At 43.1% G+C, this 18527-nt stretch overlaps 1 long non-coding RNA gene across 1 annotated transcript; it reads left to right on the forward strand.

Annotated features, from left to right (window-relative positions):
* The first annotated feature begins 4 nt into the window (after positions 1-4).
* Positions 5-12868, forward strand: LOC132018301 (uncharacterized). The gene is made up of 3 exons (XR_009404501.1): positions 5-63; positions 1309-1505; positions 11354-12868. It is a non-coding gene; the product is annotated as an uncharacterized LOC132018301 (long non-coding RNA).
* The last annotated feature ends 5659 nt before the right edge of the window (positions 12869-18527 follow it).

Below are 18527 nucleotides of genomic sequence, written 5' to 3' on the forward strand. Positions count from 1 at the left end.
CTTTACGGGAGCCGGGCAGCGCACCTCCCCGGCCGCTGGGGCGCCGTACGCCTGGCGACTAGCGTAAGCCGCTCCGCGAATGGCGCTCCGGGGGCTGGGGTGGGGGGCGAGGGGCGGGGGCGGGCGCGCGCGCTCGGCTGGCTCGCGGGAGGGGGCGCGCCTCAGCCGCCGCTGCACTCCCCGCTTTGTGCAGCCGCGCGGCGAGCAGAGCCCCCTGCTCCGGGCCCCGCTGACCGGCTGGCTGGGTCCGGCCTTGCCCCGGACTCGTGAGGGCCTTGAAAGGCAAGGGTTGAAGGCTTAAGGGGTGGCGGGAGTGATGAGGGCTGGTGTGGCACGTGGGGAGGGGTGCAGAGCCCAGGGCCCTGTGTCCGGGAAGAGGAGCCAGACGTCGAGACCTGGGATTCCTGGGTTGTCTAGCGTTTCCCAGGAAGGGCGGGAAAAGATGCTCCACGGACCCCCACAAAGCCAAGCGGGCCCCCTCAGGAGTGGGGGTGGGGCGAGGAAGAGTAGCTTCCGACCCGCCAGCTGTGTTGACGTTTGAATCCTTCACCCGGGAGCCTCGGCCTGTCCCACTGAGCAAGTCCGTGAGCCCCCACGACTTGTTTAAGCGGCGAGAGCAATTGCGAAGTGTAGACCAAGAGCCTCCCTCTCAGCTTCAGCCCCAGCTCCTCCTGTGTCCCAGCCTCTCCCCTGCCTCTGACTTTGGAGGCTGCCGGGGTGTTGCTGCTGCACTTTAAGGCCATCGTGTGGCTGCCCTTTCAGAAGAAGGCTTGATGGTGGTGAGGATTTTACAGAAAGTAATTAGGACTTAGACTGAACGAACATTTGCAATAAAGGAAGGTTGTGTTAGTGCAGAGCTGGTGCCTGCAACTTTATTCCTGCCAAGGCCAAGAAATTCTGCCACGTTTCCCTGAACACCTATAACTTAGCCCCCTTGTGTACCGGCAGTATTCCATATTATTACATGTGGTGCTGATTTTTAATGAATATTATAAAACTTTGGCTGGCTCTACTGAGAGAAGGATCATAAATCCCCCCTGTAAAATGGGCACTGGCATATGCTGAGGAAGCAGTGAAGCATTGCCCTGGGAGTCTTGCGATACCAGCCAAAATGTGACTCTGAACCACCTTCTTTTGAGGGCAGAGTTTTAAAAGGCCCCATTTTGACCATCTGTGTGGAAAGCTAAGAGATGGATGAGAGGAAGCTGAAGGGGCCAAGCAGATTTTTCTGACAGCATTGCAGGGCCTCTCAGGTAGGTCTAGAACCACAATGGAGAGTTTCTCTCAGCTAGCTTTTATGGTTTTCAGATGAAGAGAAGCCTCAGAGCTTGGAGCAGGTTTCAGTCTCCTGACTTTGGGTCCAGGACTCCTGTTGACAAAACACCACGCTTCAGAGGTCCCTATGTGGCGCCCTGGCCAGGACCAAGAAGACTGATCTACGGTCTGCCCTGGCAGGGCAAGTTCTTAGTCTTGTGGATGGCGATGTTTCTACATTCATCATTCCTGTGAGTATGTGAGGACCAGGGCAATAACTTTGTGCATTTTGATAGCACCAGTTGATGTTTTTTCTAGGGTGAGGCTTGAGAAGATCCCTGTGAGGGCCATGCAAATTCATTTCTTGACAAGCCCGCCATGGCTGCCCAGCTGTGAGGAGTTGGGCACCTGGGGGTGGAATGCGGAGGGGGAAGGGGAGGGAGGCTACTGCCCGCTGATCTTGCCACCTTGCTTTTGGTCCCAGATGGGTCCAACAAAGGCTATTAGGTCATTTCAATTAGTTGACTTGCCAAAGATTCAGACTGGAGTTTGCTTCATTTCAAATTCTCATGTATGAGATGGGACAGCAATTAGAGATTGCAACTGCAACTGTAATAGGTTGTATTACCCAGTCATTCAGGGTGGTTGGATTAGAACTAATTGACCTCTAAAGTCACGTCCAGTCCTGCCATCATGTGGCCCTGTGGCAGTGACTAAGACACAATCTTACCTTATAAGGAGTTTGAAGCCTAGTAAGGAGTGAGTTAGTTCCTCTTCAATAGTTAGAAATAGGTTACTTGATTTAAAGCCTATTAAACAAATTCAGAATTATATGAAGTTATACTTAACAGTACTACCTCAGAGGTCAGGTTATGGATGGACTTAGCACCCTTATAGTGAGTACTTCCTGGCCACTCCCTGGGTTTATGGTGCCGCTCTGGACACTTCAGGCATTTACAATGTGAAACATGCAGGTTCTTCCCTCTGTATATTCATGGTAGTAGCTTAAGTAGAGGTCAGTTTATTTCCCATGTCTGCAACATTCAACCTTTTCTGATCTTCTTTTTTTCTATATAGTTATGTGTGTGCACTGATCCAGAATATGGGTTCATCTGTCATACATTTCTAAGCAGGATATGATTTACAGGGATAATAACCTTGTACCATAGTACTAAAGTCAGTAAACATCATTTCCATAAATCTCCTTGATTTTGTAAAATAAGATAGGAAGAATTACTCAGGAAACAAAAAATGAGCAAAGGAAGACAGAAGAAATGAGCAGTTCGCAAGCCCTTGATTTTCTTGCTCTCGAGCATCCAATTAGAGGATCTGATGATGTTGAGAAGATATAATGGTTTCCCTTAGGCAGAACAGTAGGCAGAATTTTAAATGTGGTACCTTGAACAAGATATAGCAGGACAAAGTTAATGTCCAATGAGAGAGAACAGAGTGGGATGTTTAGAGGGGGGAGATTGCCAAAGCCGGGAGGAACAAATATATTGAAGGAAGTTCTGTTAAGAAGAAATTGAGTTCTACCCATGAGGCAAATTCCTCAGAATTATGAGTAGGGTTTATTATTTCAAAATCTGATGTTTCAGAGTGTATCTAAACCATAAAACTTCAGCTCAGCACCACACAGGTGACACTTGGATGAACTGATCAAACTTGAATAGCTTTGGTAATTTATTCAACAATTTTTGAGCCACCTATTATGTGGCAGACAGTTTCTATGAGCTGGGATGTTGAATTCTTATTCTAGTGACGAGATGGGGTGGGAAAGGGAGACAGACAATGAGCCTATGTGTCGGGGGGGTATATAATATATAAAAATACAGGGGCACCTGGGTGGCTCAGTGGGTTAAAGCCTCTGCCTTCGGCTCAGGTCATGATCTCACGGTCCTGGGATCGAGTCCCGCATCGGGCTCTCTGCTCAGCTGAGAGCCTGCTTCCCCCTCTCTCTCCGCCTGCCTCTCTGCCTACTCATGATCTCTGTCTGTCAAATAAATAAATAAAATCTTTAAAAAAATACATAGAACCATATACAATAATATATATAGTTAATATCATATAATATCAAGTTTTATGTTATAATATCTGGGGGTGAGGAGAATTATAAAATCAAATAGTATGTAAAGGAGCTCAGGAGTGACAGGGTAGGACCATTCCCAGATAGGGTGGTGGGGGTAAGGAAGGCATCCCTGATGAGAATATTAGAGCAGAGATATGAATGAAGTTAGGGGGCAAGTTCTGAAGCTATCTTGAGGACAAGCTTTTCAAATATGGAGAAGAGCAAGTGCAACCTGAGGTAAAAAGGACTTGGCATGCTCCAGGGATAGCAAAGTGGCTACTATGCCTGATACAGAGGAATAGGAAGGAGAGTAGCCAGAGATGATGCCAGAGGGAGAGCCATCAGGATTATAGTTTGGTGAAATGAGAAGACATTTTTAGGGGTTTTTGCAGAGAAAGGTCATGACTAGCCCTGATTCCTGAGAGGTCATTCTGTTTGTGAAGTGGAAGGGGAGAAGAAGTGTGGAAGCACAGACTATTAGGAGTCTGTTGAGCTAGGCAGAGAGAGAGGTGATGGTAATTTAGACTACAATGATGACTTTATATGGAATCTAGATAGATATTCAAAGTAAAACAGACAGGACTTATGATTCATTTGTGGGATGTGAGAGAAAGAGGTGTCAAAGAGAATTCTGGATTTGGTCATGAACAGCTGATTAATAGAGACTCCATTTAGTAAGATAAGGAAGACTACAGGAGGAGTAGGTATGGAAGGAAAGCTCAAGTATTTGGGTTTGGATATAGTAAATTTTAGATGTCCTTCAGACATCTAAGTGGAAAAGTTGAGTAGGTAATAAGACACGAGAACATAGCCTTCAGGAGAGAGGTGTGGACTAGAGATAGAAATCTGTGTGTCATCAGCATAGAGAATCTGCGAATACTGATATAGAAAAGAAGAGCAAACAAGAGGTCTGAACATTGAGACTAGGGGCACTCCAATATTTAGAGTTCAGCAGATGAAGAAGATAAAGGAGATCTGGCCAACGTGACTGGGAAACAGCAGCCAATGAGGAAAAGAGAGAATTGGAGTCAAGTGAAGAGAATGTTTTGAGAATCACGGAGTAATTGGTTATGCCAATGTTGCTGACTTTTCAACTTGTTCACCTGGAGGGTATTGTTGTCTTTGATGGAGGAGAGTTGGTAGGGACCACACCTGGCTGGAGGGGACTGGAGAAAGAATGGGAGGACCGGAAGTAGAGGCAGTGGGTACGGACCACTCCCTTGTTGTGATGGGAAAGTAAAGATGAGGAAATGTGCAGCTGGCAATGGGAAACATGAGAGCTCATTGGAGGGAATAATCTAGGCACGAGGGGAACCTGTTGATGCACAGAGGGGAGGAATAATTTCTGGTGGAATGTTCTTGAGTTGGGTGGGGTCCGTTCTTACCTATCAACAATAGAGAAGGCAGTTCAGTTCTTGGAGTGTGGAGAGGCTGGACTGTGGTGGTGGGAAATGTGAGCTATTCCTGTGTGAGTGAGTCTGACCTTGATTCTGGGCGGACTGGGAAGCCAGATGATCAACTGATGGTACAGGAGGGAAAAGTGTGGAAGGGTGAGGAGAGAGGAAAGCTGTGGTCTAGTGCAAGGCAATGTAGCACAGAGGAAATCTGGGTCACTACTTGAGGCTGGATGGACATGCCACTATCAAGAAGAGTTATTTCTTATTGTATAAAATCTCACACAAGTTTTGAAAAATAATCAGTGTGTTCCAAACTGGAGAGCATTGTAATTTTCCAGAGTAACTAGGATCATGCAAAAATTTCACTCGATCTATTGCTGAGTTTGGCTGATAGCTTTTTTTCTTTGTAATGACCCATTCCTCTTATTTGTCCCATCTTTATCCCTCCCCCCACAATCACCTCAGTTCCTAAGAAGGAGTTTGGAAATAGTCTTAAAAGGAGAGGATGTTCTCACATCAATATATGTAGTGACTAGCCCAAGATCTGCTTTTAGAATAAAGAATTGATGCCACTCTTATCTAAAAATTTAAGTGAAATAAAATAATTGTTTAACATGCACAATTTATCTATTTTAATAGATAAAATAATTATCTATTGTGCTGATGAGAGATGAAAAATGGGAAAACATTGGATCCTATCCTCATATGAACTTAAAAAAATCTAGGCAGGTCGTCAAAACTAATATAAATGAAACAATTGACAGATGTAATGATTTTATAGTTAATTTTGTTATTTAAAGTGGTTACTCATAATTAATAGTCAAAATTAGTTACATAGAAATTCTACTTATTGGAATTTATACTAATGTAAAAATTAAGAATCTAGAGGAAGATTTTTCTTAATGTGTCATGACAAAAACAAAATGGAAGAATTTAAATGCCTTACAACAGAAAACTGGCTAAATTGTGGTTTATCCATAAGATGGAGTCCCACAGATTCATCAAAAATTATGTTGAAGAAGTATGTATATTGGCATTTTAATGTTTTAGTAGTACATTTTAAAAACAATTTGTGACACAGTATGATCCCAGAAGTGGAAAAACCGTCTAAGCATTTGTATAGAGAGAACTCTGGAAGGATATTCAGTGTTAACATGTTTCTCTTGAGAAGAACTTATGAGTGGTTTTTCTTTGTGCCTAACTAGTTTTTAAAATTTTTTCTCTAATATAAATGTATTACTTCTCTAATAAAGAAAGCCAATAAAAGTTATAAAATTGAAGACATGTGTAATTAAATTCTAATAAGAACTTAAGTGTTGTAGGTGTTAAGAGGGGGAAAAAATTTATGAGGGCTGGAGCCGCCAGGAAAGGTTTCACAGAGAAGGCAAATTTGAGTCAAATGTCAAAGCTGGGAAGGATTCAGAGAGGAGAAAAGGTGGCTGGTCATTCAACACATCTTTACTCCAAGAAATTTGACAAAGTTCAGCTGGAGACAGAAATAATCTGACAATTTTCAAATCGTGTGAAAAAAGAGTCTTGATTTTATTCTAACAAAAATGTCATTGAAATGAAATTGTTTTTCTCAATCCAGCTAATGATTCTTTGAGGGGCACAGAATTGAGTTCACCAACTCCTATAGCAATTTCCTCCTAACATATAGGACTAGACTTAAGGCTTCAAATCTATTAAAAAAAAACAAAAACCTGTTTACATGATAGAATTACACAAGGGCATCCAAGCTGAACACTGATGACAGCAATGTGTTGGTCAGCACAGCTGTCCTGTCCCCACGTGCACACCGAAGGCATAGCGCCTGTGTGAATGGCGGAGATTTGGGCCTTATCTGTCTTCATTTCTCCATGCTTCCCACATAGATCTCCCACAGCACCACACACTGAGAAGCTCAGCCCAGTGTGTTTCAGGTGGTTGGTGCATGCGGAAACCCAGACTCATGCCCAGACTTGAGTCGAGCCTTTGGTGATCTTGCCGTTGGATGAAAACATCAAGGCGTCCTGTTTGTTCCAGCTTCACTTCAGCACCCCTTAGATTTACAGCTTTGCCCATGCTCTGCCGTCATTGCAGGCAAGGTTCTGTTGGAAGGTTTCCTCCATCCTTAACTTTCTGCGGCTGAAAAGAGTGGTGTCAGGGAGGTGGGTTGGTAGAAAATGTGTCTCAGGATTGGTGCTAAACCATGATTCAGAGGAAGGACCTGTATTCCCAGACTTGCTGACCAATTCATGCTACCCAAAGCGGATGCTGAATCAGAATGCTTAATTATTATTATTATAACCACTAATGGATTATTGGCAGATAGCATACTTCATCCTGGAAAGAGATAAATGAACACCAAAAATTCTTATCTCTCAACCTTTTTTTTTTTTTTTTTTTTTCAAATTCAGTGATAGATTAAATGTGTGTCTTTATTTCTGATCTCGCCTCTGTTTCTTACTGTCTCACCTGTGGGCTCATTTCAGTCATACACAATGGATTTGAAAAATAACTTATCTTGAAATAATCTCAAACTTTTGGAAAAGTTGCCAGAGTAATACAGAGAACTTCCATATCACCTTTATCCAGAAACCCCATATGTTTTTTTGTTTTTGTTTTTTTTAAAGATTTTATTGATTTGACAGAGATCACCAAGTAGGCAGAGAAGCAGGCAGAGAGAGGGGGAAGCAGGGTCCCCACTGAGCAGAGAGCCTGATGTGGGACTCAATTCCAGAACCCTGAGATCATGACCTGAGCCAAAGGCAGAGGCTTAACCCACTGAGCCACCCAGGCGCCTCACCCCAATTGTTAATATTGTAACACATTTGTGTCCTTCCTTTCTTCTGTCTCTTTCAACATACACAGTCATGTTATTCTCAATATTGAAAGGAAGTTTTCAGCGGGATGTCTACCAACCCCTAAATGCTTAAGAACATATTTTCAAAAGGCAATGACACTGTTCTATGTAACCACAATATAACAGCCAAATCAGGAAGTTAACATCGATATGACACAACCATCTGATCCAGAGACCTCATTCGAATTTTACCAACTGTCCCAACAATATCTCTTTTTGCTTTCTGGCCCGAGATCTGGATCAGGATTACAGGTTACACATAGTTGTCTTATCTCTTCAGTCTCCTTCCACGTGGGGCCGTTTCCTGCTCACGTCTCCTCAGCCCCCAGTCCCACCAGTGGCTTCAGGGGCAAGGAGTAAAGGAAGCCTGACAATACCTCTCTTGATTGTCACTTGATTCAAAGTGTTGGTGCTCAACATACAGAGGATTCATTAAGGATCTGTGTGGTCTTTGTAAGTTATATTTAAAAAGAAAACAGAAAGAGAACTAAGCAGGTAAAGACAAGTGTTTATACTTAGTTGATAGTTAATAGAAGCATCCCAAGTAAATGAAAGTGTCTCACCTCACAGAGACGTTGCATACACTGTTTTCTTTGCCTCTTTTCTTTCCCAGAAAACTCCTACTTATCCTGCTCTCCCCTAAGTGAAATTTCCCTGGCCCCTCCCCAGGTCCGATCCACTCTATATGAATCTTGGATCTTTTTTTTTTTTTTTAAGATTTTATTTATTTATTTGACAGACAGAGATCACAAGTAGGCAGAGAGGCAGACAGAGGTGGGAGGGGGAAGCAGACGCCCTGCTGAGCAGAGAGCCCGATGTGGGGCTCGATCCCAGGACCCTGAGATCATGACCTGAGCTGAAGGCAGAGGCTTTAACCCACTGAGCCAACCAGGTGCCCCTGAATCTTGGATCTTAAATTTTTGCAGCAGTCATTACCATTATAATTATATTCTCCTTTCCTTTTTAAATTTATTTTAAAGATTACAGTATAACACATATAAAATTTACCAACTTAGTCATTTTTAAGTGTACAGTAGTGTTAAGTACATTCACATTGCTGTGTGGCCAGAACTCTTTTCATCTTGTAAAATGGAAACTCTAGACCCATTAAACAGTAGCTCCCCAAATCTCTACTTTCAGGCCCTGACAACCACTCTTCTACTTTCTGTCTCTATGAATTTGACTATTCTAGGTACCAGTTTTTCCACATCCTCATCAACATTTATTTTTGTTTCTGTGTTTTGATAGTAGCCATACTAATGGGTGTGACGTGGTAACTCATCGTGGTTTTGATTTGCATTTCCCTAATGACTAGTGATGTTGAGCACTTTTTTCATGTACTTGTTGGCATTTGAATATCTTCTGCGGAGAAATGTCTATTCAAGTCCTTTGCCCATTTTTAAAAATCAGGTCATTTGGGGTTTTTTGTCATTGAGTTGTAGGAGTTCTTTATATATTCTGGATACTAACCCCTTATTACATGTATGATTTGGCAATATTTTCTCCTATTTTGTAGGTTGCTTTTTCACGCTGTTAATTATGTCTCTTGATGCACCAAAGTTTTAGATTTTTGAGGTAGTCTAATTTGTTTTTTTTTTAAACTTTTGTTACCTATGCTGCTGGTGTCTATATCCAGGAAATCCAAGTTCAATGTCAATGAGCTTTCCCCTATATTTTCTTCTAAGAGTTTTATAGCTTTAGCTCTTATGTTTAGGTCTTTGATTCATTTTGAATTAATTTTTATAATGGTTAAAGTAAGGATTTAAGTTCATTCTTTTGCATGTGGATATCCAGTTTTCCTAACACTATTAAAAAAACTATCCTTTCCCCACTGAATGGTGTTGGGATCCTTGTCAAAAATCATTTAACCATATGTACAAGTGTTCATTTCTGGGCTATTTTATTCCATTGGTATATGTCTGTCTTCATGAAAGTACAACACTGTTTTGGTTACTATAGCTTTGTAGTAAGTTTTAAAATCAGGAAGTGTGAGACCTCCAACTTTGTTCTTATTTTTCAAGATTTTTGTCTTTGAGGTTCCTTGAGATTCCATATGAATTTTAGGATGGATTTTTCTATTTCTGCAAAAACTACTATTGGAGTTTTGATGGGAATTGCATAGTTTTCATGTGTACAAGTGTTTGCCTTCTTGGTTAAGTTTATTCCTAAGTATTTTATTCTTTTGATGGTATTGTAAATAGAATTATTTTCTTAATTTCTTTTTTGGATCATTCATTCATTTTTTCTATTTGGAGTGGAAGGAATTTCAATTTTTTATCTCTGGGCTAGAAGCTTGAGGACTGTAGAAACAGTGTCTGCTTTTGCCCACACTTGTACCCCAAGGCCTTCTGTAGCAAGTCACTAAGTATGTGTTAAATAAATACTTGTTAATTTTGTCTAATAGTGCCAGGCTGGTTCAGTAGACTTACTGTCTGTTTTCATATGTGAAAAAAGAGTGTACTTATGCTGAACCATTTACCTTGACTGTCTTTTAAGTCCTCCTCCCTTTACATAAATATGACCTGATATTTACTTACTGCTTATATGCTATGTCTTTGTATATGTTACTTTATTTCTCATAGCAGTTCTGTGAGGTGGGCTGAATATACTTTGTTGAAAATCTGAGTTCTGGAGTAAACGTCTTTGATCTGATTCTGCCACTTGCAAGCTGTGTGACTTTGAACAATTTATCTCTTCTGTCTGTGCCTGATTCCTATAATGTGGGATTCCTAAAATGCATTCTTGTGTGGTGTGTCCTACATGTTCATTAAAATCTCAGAGGGCCACCTGGGTGGTGCAGCCGGTTAAGCGTCAGACTCTGTTTCGGCTCAGGTTGCGATCTCAGGGTCCTGAGATTGAGCCCCATGTAGGGTGCCACACTCATTGCAGAGTCTGCTTGAGACTCTCTCTCTTCTCCCTCTGTCCCTACCCCACGTGCTCTCTCTTACTCTCTAAAATAAATTAATAAATCTTTTTAAAAAAAGATATGTCAGTTGTTTAGCACGTAGTAATTGATTACTACATTCTAGTAATCATTATCTCAACTTTGCAAATGTAGGAGCTGAGGTTTAAAGAGGATATGCTACCCATGATCACACCTAGGCAGTCTAGAATTCCTAATTACTGAAGCCCTGTACTGAAGTGCCTCCTGTATACACCATTCTTCCCTATATCTGAGACCAGGCAGTGAGGAAAGTCATAAGTCCCTGAGGAATAAAACGTTTGAGGAATTTGCAAGAAATGGAACCTCCCAGGATGCCGGATCAGAGTGTGCAGGGATGGCCCTTTCATCTTTCAGAAATTCAACTGGAACTCCTGGAGAGACTCAGGGTGTCCTAAAGGGAAATCTGACTCCAAAGATCAGAAGTCTTCTCTCAGTTGATCAAGCTCTGCCTACAGTGCAGTCCAGCCAGCCAGCCAGCCTGGCTCAGGAGGACCTATCCTAGGGTGGGGAGGTCTTTAGGGAAGGGGAGAGGGACTTCTGGCACTATTCTATGACTAAAGAGGAGGCTGGCGTCTGGTTCATCCTCCCTCTGTACTCAGACTTCACTATCATCACAGGCATACCTTCCTCATCTTTGCCCTGTTCCCAGTGGTTCCAGTGGTTCTGGAGAAATAGAAGTGGTCCTGCCCTTCAGAAAAGACTGGGACCCTAGTCCCAGACCTCCAGGGGAAGCAGTGACCGTTACAATAGTCACATTCTCAGTGGGCTTACATATCATTGGCTAACTTTTTTTGAGCACTCACTGTTCTTTGTGCTTTGCCTACAATGTGTTATTTTATCCTTAGGTGGCCAACCCATTCCAGTATGCCCAGGACCTTCCCAGTTTCAGCACTGAAAATGGAGCATCCTGGGAGAGCCCTTCAGTCCTGGGCAAACCAAGGGCAGTGGTTACCCTGTTTTATCTTCACAACCACCCTGCGAATTGGGAAACTTGACCCAGAAGAGTGGCGTCTTTTGCTAACGATGCATCCCCATCGAGTATTGAACTCATGAAGACTGACTGCAGGGCTTGTTCTCCTAACCAATATACAATGCTGCCTGAACCAGTAAAAGCAGTCTCTGCCAGTAAATGCTTGGGTTTGGTCCAGATACCAAATGGATGGCAAATAGTACTGGCAGCTGTGGAGGAAATAGTAAATTGTGCAATATGAAATTTCCCAAAATTAAAAATGGAAACTCATACTCTATTGCTGACAAAATGCCAAAGAATGCTTTCGAGACTCACCAGGCTCTTAGATGTGATGCCTTACTTTGTTCTCATTTTGGTTGTGCCTTTTAGTTTGGTGAGAGCAGGGAACAGGGACCAGATCAGCATTGTTGGCAGGAAGCTTTAAGGTGGGGAGGTGGAAAAGGAAGATTGTCATTCTCTTTCAAGGGCTTGCATATCCTCCACTTCCTCTCTCATCTCCGTGGATCCTTGGCCACTTAGCTGCCATCTTATCGGCTAGACTTCTTTTGCTTTTTTGTATCTCCTATTCTTCCACTTCCTGTGCAGTTCTTCTCTGCAGCATTTTTACCTCCTTTTGCTCCTCCCTCCTCCCACTCCTAGGAGCAGCACCCTGGTAATGCAACATGCCGTCCACAGCATATGTGTGTAAGCACTCCTTGGTCAGCCTAGATCCTTTCACTCCTGAAATTACATCAAGGCCCTCTCTCTCTGGTACAACCAACACCAGCTGTGGCCTCCTGAAGTCCTGTGTTCTAACTTCTGCTCTGTAACTTCCTAAACACCTCATTGACAAAACTATGATTGTTACTCTACTTGGATGGTCACAAAAGATTCAATGAAATGACAAGGATGAGAGCAGTCAGCAAAGCATCTTGAGCATTAACAGTGCTTGATTAAGGGCACCTGGGTGGCTCAGTTGGTTATGCAACTGCCTTCGGCTCAGGTCATGATCCTGGAGTCCTAGGATCGAGTCCCACATCAGGCTCTCAGCTCATCAGGGAGCTGGCCTCTCCCTCTGCCCCTTGCCCCTTTCATGCTCGCTCGTTCTCTCTCAAATAAATAAAATCTTAAAAAAAAAAAAAAGTGCTTGATTAAATATACTTTTCTCAACTCGTGGGCCCATATGAAATCTGATTCAGACCAAATGTGAGCAGGATGGCACAGGCCAACTGAAGAAGAGTGTGAACTGGTTGTCAGGATAGGCCCAAGGATAGGAAGAAAGGGACACAGGACCACAAAAAAAAAAAAAAAAAAAAAAAGAAAGAAAGAAAGAAAAAAAAGGAGCACTGAGCACTGGTCACACATGCAAACAAACACCAGCAGTTTGGTGATTTCCTGGAGGTCAAAGTAGTGATGGAGTTATTTCTTCCTTGAATCTTTTAATTTTATTGCTTAATTATATTTTTTTTCACTTGCAAGAAATAGAGACCTATTCAAGGCAATGTAAGGAAGGGGTGGGGGAGGTGATTTTAAGAAACATATGGACTCCATTTGAAAAGAATTTCAAGGTTGTCAATAGTCGTAGGGTCAGTCTCTCAAGGGCTTTGTGGTCTCTGCTTTCCTCTGAGTGCTCTGCTCCTGTCTCCTCCCTACTGACCAGCTTTCTCTGCTAACTCGGGAACTCCTGATGTCCCCTCAGCCCTACTAGCAGGACTTTCCTTGGGTAATTTGTCCCTGGATTCATTGTGTTAATTGTTACCACTTGTCAAGTGGCAAAAATCTCAGCTTTGTCTCTTCTCAGGGTATGTGTGGCTTATTTAGTTCCTGTATTAGTCAGGGTTCTCCATATACGTATGGGGAGATTTATTCTAGAAATTGGCTCACCTGTTTATGGAAGCGGAGAGGTCTTACAGTCTATTGTCTGTGAGTTGGAAAACTGGGCAAGCCAGTGGTATAATTCAGTTGGCATATGAAGGTCCAAGAACCAGGAGCTCTGATGTCCAGGGGCAGGAGAAGATGGCTGTGCCAGCTCCAGGGAGAGAGAAAGGAGAACAAATTCTTCCTTCCTCTACCTTTTTGTTCTCTCCAGGCCCTCAGGGGACTGGATAGTGCCCACGCACATTGGGAAGGCCAATCTTCTTTACCAGGTGTACTGATTCAAATGCTAACCTCTTCCAGAAACATCCTCACACACCCAGAGATGATATTTTAATCAGCTACCTGGGCATCCCTCAGCCCAATTAAGTTGACACATAAAATTAACCATCCTAACTTCTCGGCTCTACCCTCTGGCTGCCACTTTAGCCCTCACTGAAACATGGCTGTGGCATGCCCAAGCAGCTCCACAGTGGAGCTGACCAGCCTCGAGCCCTGTGTCCCCCAAGACATTTACTTATGTGTTTGTGTGCTGCTCTTTCTAGTGAAATGCCTTCTTCTAATCTCCTCTAGTCTAAGCAATTCCGAGATGGGTGTGTACCATGGCAAACAACGCGGCTATTTTAGTTGTATTATATGTACCCCTCCAGAGCATGGAGAGAAGGGAGATTGTGAAGGACAATCTCACCCTGGACCTAAAACCACTCTTTTTTTCTCAGTATCCAAGCTCTCATACCTTTTTCCAGCCCACCCTACTGGATTTCTCTGCTGCTGCTGTTCTTTCTGTCTTTTTTTCCCCCCCACTCAGGGATTCTGAGATCAGTGTCTGAAATATAGCCTCCGTTATTCTCCATCTGTCCTTTCTTGGCTGGTCAGACATGCTTGCACCCGTGCAACCCCAGCAAACCCGGGGGATGCTGTCAGATGCATACTGAAGCGTCCTCGCACAGTCTGTGAACAGGCAGAGGATCTCTGAGGCTCCTCTTACTTCACACACAAGCCTGTCTGAGTCTCAGCTTGGGGCCCAGCCAAGGTAACCCCTTAGGCTCATAATTTCTGTTGCCTCATAATTACAGGAGTGACTGTTGCCCTTTTCAAGGTTCTGGCTCTTCCTCAGGACCCCTTTATGTGCGTCTTTTCAACTTAAGCTCCTGTTGCCTGTTATTTGCAAGGTCTTTCTTAGCTCAAATTTGTGAAAGAAGGAATCTGATTGGCTTGATTTATCTTTTAAGCACAGGTTGATGACCAGGAAACAGATTGGCTGCCTTGGATGGGCCAGGGGTCTACCAAGTTGGTGGGGAGGGTAGATGGAGAGAGGAGAAATGTGTCATGAGGAACAAATCTTGGTCACCGAGGCCTTTCCCCTCCAGTAGCCTATGTGCGCAGATCATTCTTTCTTTGTAGGTGTTATTGGTGGCTAAACACAGTAATCAATATCTCAAATACATTGATATTTTTAAAATGAGCCATTCTTTGAAATATCAACTTGGGACCCAGCTCCCCACACCCTTACATACATTAAAACTTTCAACTTTGGTATGTTTTATCTTTTTTTTTTTTTTTTTCCTTTGCAGGATATGAAACATAATGCAGAGGAGAACAGTTTGGGGGGACATCCTGTGTGGTTATCTAAGTCTGTGTTTTTGTCACTTAGATGATCCCTGTGTAGATTTAAGTGGCATAAAATTTCACAGAGATAAATAATGTTTCACAGCTTCAGAAGAATATTGCTGTGTCCTTTTATGCTGCCTTTCATAATAAGACTTCAACTGCTCTTAAACACTAACTAAATCTCATTAACATTATCTCCAGCACGTTAATAGGAAAAACAGGTCTCTAGAACAGTGACATTTTATGATTAAAAACACATTTATTTAAATGGTTGAATTGCCTCTATTTGAATATTGCCCACCACTTCCACAATAATAGCAGAAGTTTTTCACAGATGCTTTTTAATAGGTAACCTCTGCAATAGCTCTACTAACAGTATAAAACCTTGAACAGCAAGCCTTAATTTGATATGTGCTAATTGCTTATCAGAAATTACTCAGTTGTAGCCCATCACTGCGGAAATTACTTCCAAAGAGAAAAATGGGCAATTTTGGTAGGTGCATTAATGCCACGAGGCCACTGTCACATTTAGTATTCTAAAACAGTAACTGTCGTGGTCGGAGTCAGTACCGATCCACAGGTATCCTACATTCACCCAAAGACAAAGGTACAGAGAGAATCTGGTCCCAAATGTATCATCAAATGCAATAAAGTTGCGCTTTGGTTGAGTCAAAATCATGAATGTATCAAAAGCAGCTTTAGCTGAATAGACACAGTCTGTGTTCCATTGTAAAAAAATATCAGACAATCAAAACCTTACTAAGAGGTTTGTGGTGCGGGGTGTGTGTGTGTGTGTGTGTGTGAGAGAGAGAGAGAGAGAGAGAGAGAGAGAGATAATGCTCTTGCTTTTGATCTCAGATAAATGAGGCTCCATTTTGTAACCAACACTGTAGTGTAGTAGTATATTTCGTCTCGATCAAGGCTCGAAATGTTTAAAATTAATTAGTTCTATTTAGGGTTCAAATAGTCCACTGGGGAATACCAAGTGGGTGGCAGTTTGATGACTGAGAGGGTAAAGCCAGCAAAATAAGTGTATGAACTTCCCCAAACTCCAGTGTAGTCAGGATGCTTGGGCTGGGCAGAGAGGATCCACTACTGCTGCTTACACAGATAACCCCCTGTGGGCTGGGAGGGAGAGGAAAAACACGGCCCTCTCTTGGCTTGAATAGAGGCACAGGGCTGGGATGGATGGCACGGGAAGAACCCACTGGAGTGGAATGCCATAAAGGCAAGTGAAATATTGACTACGATAAGGACAGTGGGTTGGAATGATCTACATATTCCTTCTTTGCCACCATTCTTATAATATCCATTGGGCTTGTGTAAGTTGGAAGGGCACTGCTAGCCCCAGACTCTGATACAATGGGCTCAGGGTCTCTCACAGCTCCATTTTCATCTTTGTTGTTCTCATACTCAAGCAAGTGCTCTTTTCAGTGAAGGGAAAGGTGGTCACCAACAGCTTCAGGCTCACAGGGTCCTTACTGCTCAACATTTCTTGGTGGGAACAACAACACTTTCTCTTCGAGGGTCCATATAGCAAGCCTTTAAACAGCCCCCGTGGGTCACGTGCCCATGTCATGGACCCATCATCTAGGAAAGGGAGATAAAAACGATGATTGGCACAATCCCATCTGGGAAGAAAGAGGGGGTATTGGGCAGACAAAATCAGCCAGTGTCCACTACAGTTTCCTTGGGGTGCTTTTCTTGACCTGGGATGTATCTAATTCTGATATGAGCTCAGTTTTTGTGAAGGGCTTTGAAGAGGAGAAGCTGTGACTTTGTGTGGACAATCCAGGCACGACTTCACATTCAATTTGCTTATGTCCAATCATATACCCACTCCCTTGTGTCTCTTCTTTGCCTATGTTCACAATGTCACCCCCTCTCTGTAGATGGTCCTCCTAAAATGTGCTGGTCTGTACGTGGCAGAAGACCTTCAGTGCCAGACATAAATGTTTGTGCTTAATTTCTTCATCAACAGGGAATGTTAATTTCTGAGCCTGGGCTGAAGTGACAGGATTTTTCACTTTGCGGAGCTCGGTCAAGAAGCAGTGCTGGATGGATTAGCAGCAGAGACAGGTAGCCAGGGGGTGAGATCGGACACTCTAACAGTAGTCCAGGCAGGAGGGGAGGGACCTCAATGAAGACAGGAAAAGAGAAAGGGGATAGACCTCATGGTAGTTTTTGTGGCAAACTCTCAATTCCTGGAAACTGATTTGACACTGGGTAGCAACAGAGAGGGTGGTAAAATTCAAAAACAATGTTAATTCTCAAGTTTTGTCATTGAGAAAGAAGAGTAAGGAAATTTGCTTTTGATGTACAGCAGGCGATTGGAAATGTGGATCTGGGATTCAGGACAGGTTAGAACTGCAGAGAGAGAGACTCATGAATGCAGTTACAGCTGAAGTAAGAGAAATAAGGAGATTCTATCTAAAAGACTGGAGAAAAAGGGGAAGAGCCAGTGATGCTAGGTCATTAGTTCCAGAGACCTGGGAGTCATCCTTGATCCCACCCTCCCCCTCACTGCCCCGTATATACTCTGCCTGTCACATTTGACAGTCGACCTTCAACATTTATTTTGCATCTGTGCTTGTCTGCCCTTGCACTCTCGCCACCTTAGGCCAGGCTGTGGACCCTCCTGCCTGGGATGTGCAAGTACAATGTCTCCTAAACATTCTCTTTGCTTCCACTGATGCCCCTCCCTCCCATCTATCTTCCCAGGGCAGTAAGACGATGTTCTTCTCTCTGACTGCGTATCATGTTACCCTGCTGTTCAAAACCCCTCAATGGCTTCCCGTTGAGGTCAGAGTGTAGTTCAAGCGTCCTGTCATGGTCTACGGGACCTTGCATAACTTGGCTCTTGTCCCTCTCCCCAACTTGTTATCATTCTCCCCCTCATTCACCACCTTTCCATCACGCTCATCTTTTTGTTTCTCAAACTTATCAAGCTCTCTGCTAGTTCTGCTCTAAACTCTTGCTCCAGCCCTAGTCCTATCTCTTCTCTTGAACTTCCAACTCTCTCCCCATCCCTTCCCTCTCCCTTAATCCTTGGAAGAACACAGAGAGATTTTTTTAATTGCCCGAAGAGTCCTATTTCAACAACACAGCCCTCCACAGCCACCCTGCTCTCCCACTCGGCACTGCGGCTAAGGAGCTGAGTGGGAACAAGGTAAATATTCAGAAGCCTCCTTAGGGATTAAGGGGTAGGGTACCCTTAGGTCTAACCCATTACATAATGCCGTAAAAAGCATATACTTTCCCTTTTAAAATGTGCTCTAGTTATAAAGAATATGAAGCTAAAAAATGAATTTATTAAATAGGGTATAAAGGGATTCTGTACTTGACCAAAGGATCCATCTCAAGGTTTCTTAAAATACTGATTTTTTTCTAATATATTCAAAGCTTATAATTTTATTTTCCACAATTCAGTTCACACGAGTTTTCAAGGGTACTGCAATTACAGAAGATAAAGCATGCTTGTATTATTAGATGGCGAAGTTGAGTCACAAAGACTTGCTGAGAATGACTTATGACTTACTTCAAGGTTGGCAACTAGACTCTATTCTCATTGACTCTTTGCTCGA

The sequence above is a fragment of the Mustela nigripes genome, chromosome 5 (assembly GCF_022355385.1).
Source record: "Mustela nigripes isolate SB6536 chromosome 5, MUSNIG.SB6536, whole genome shotgun sequence".
Lineage (NCBI taxonomy): Eukaryota > Metazoa > Chordata > Mammalia > Carnivora > Mustelidae > Mustela > Mustela nigripes.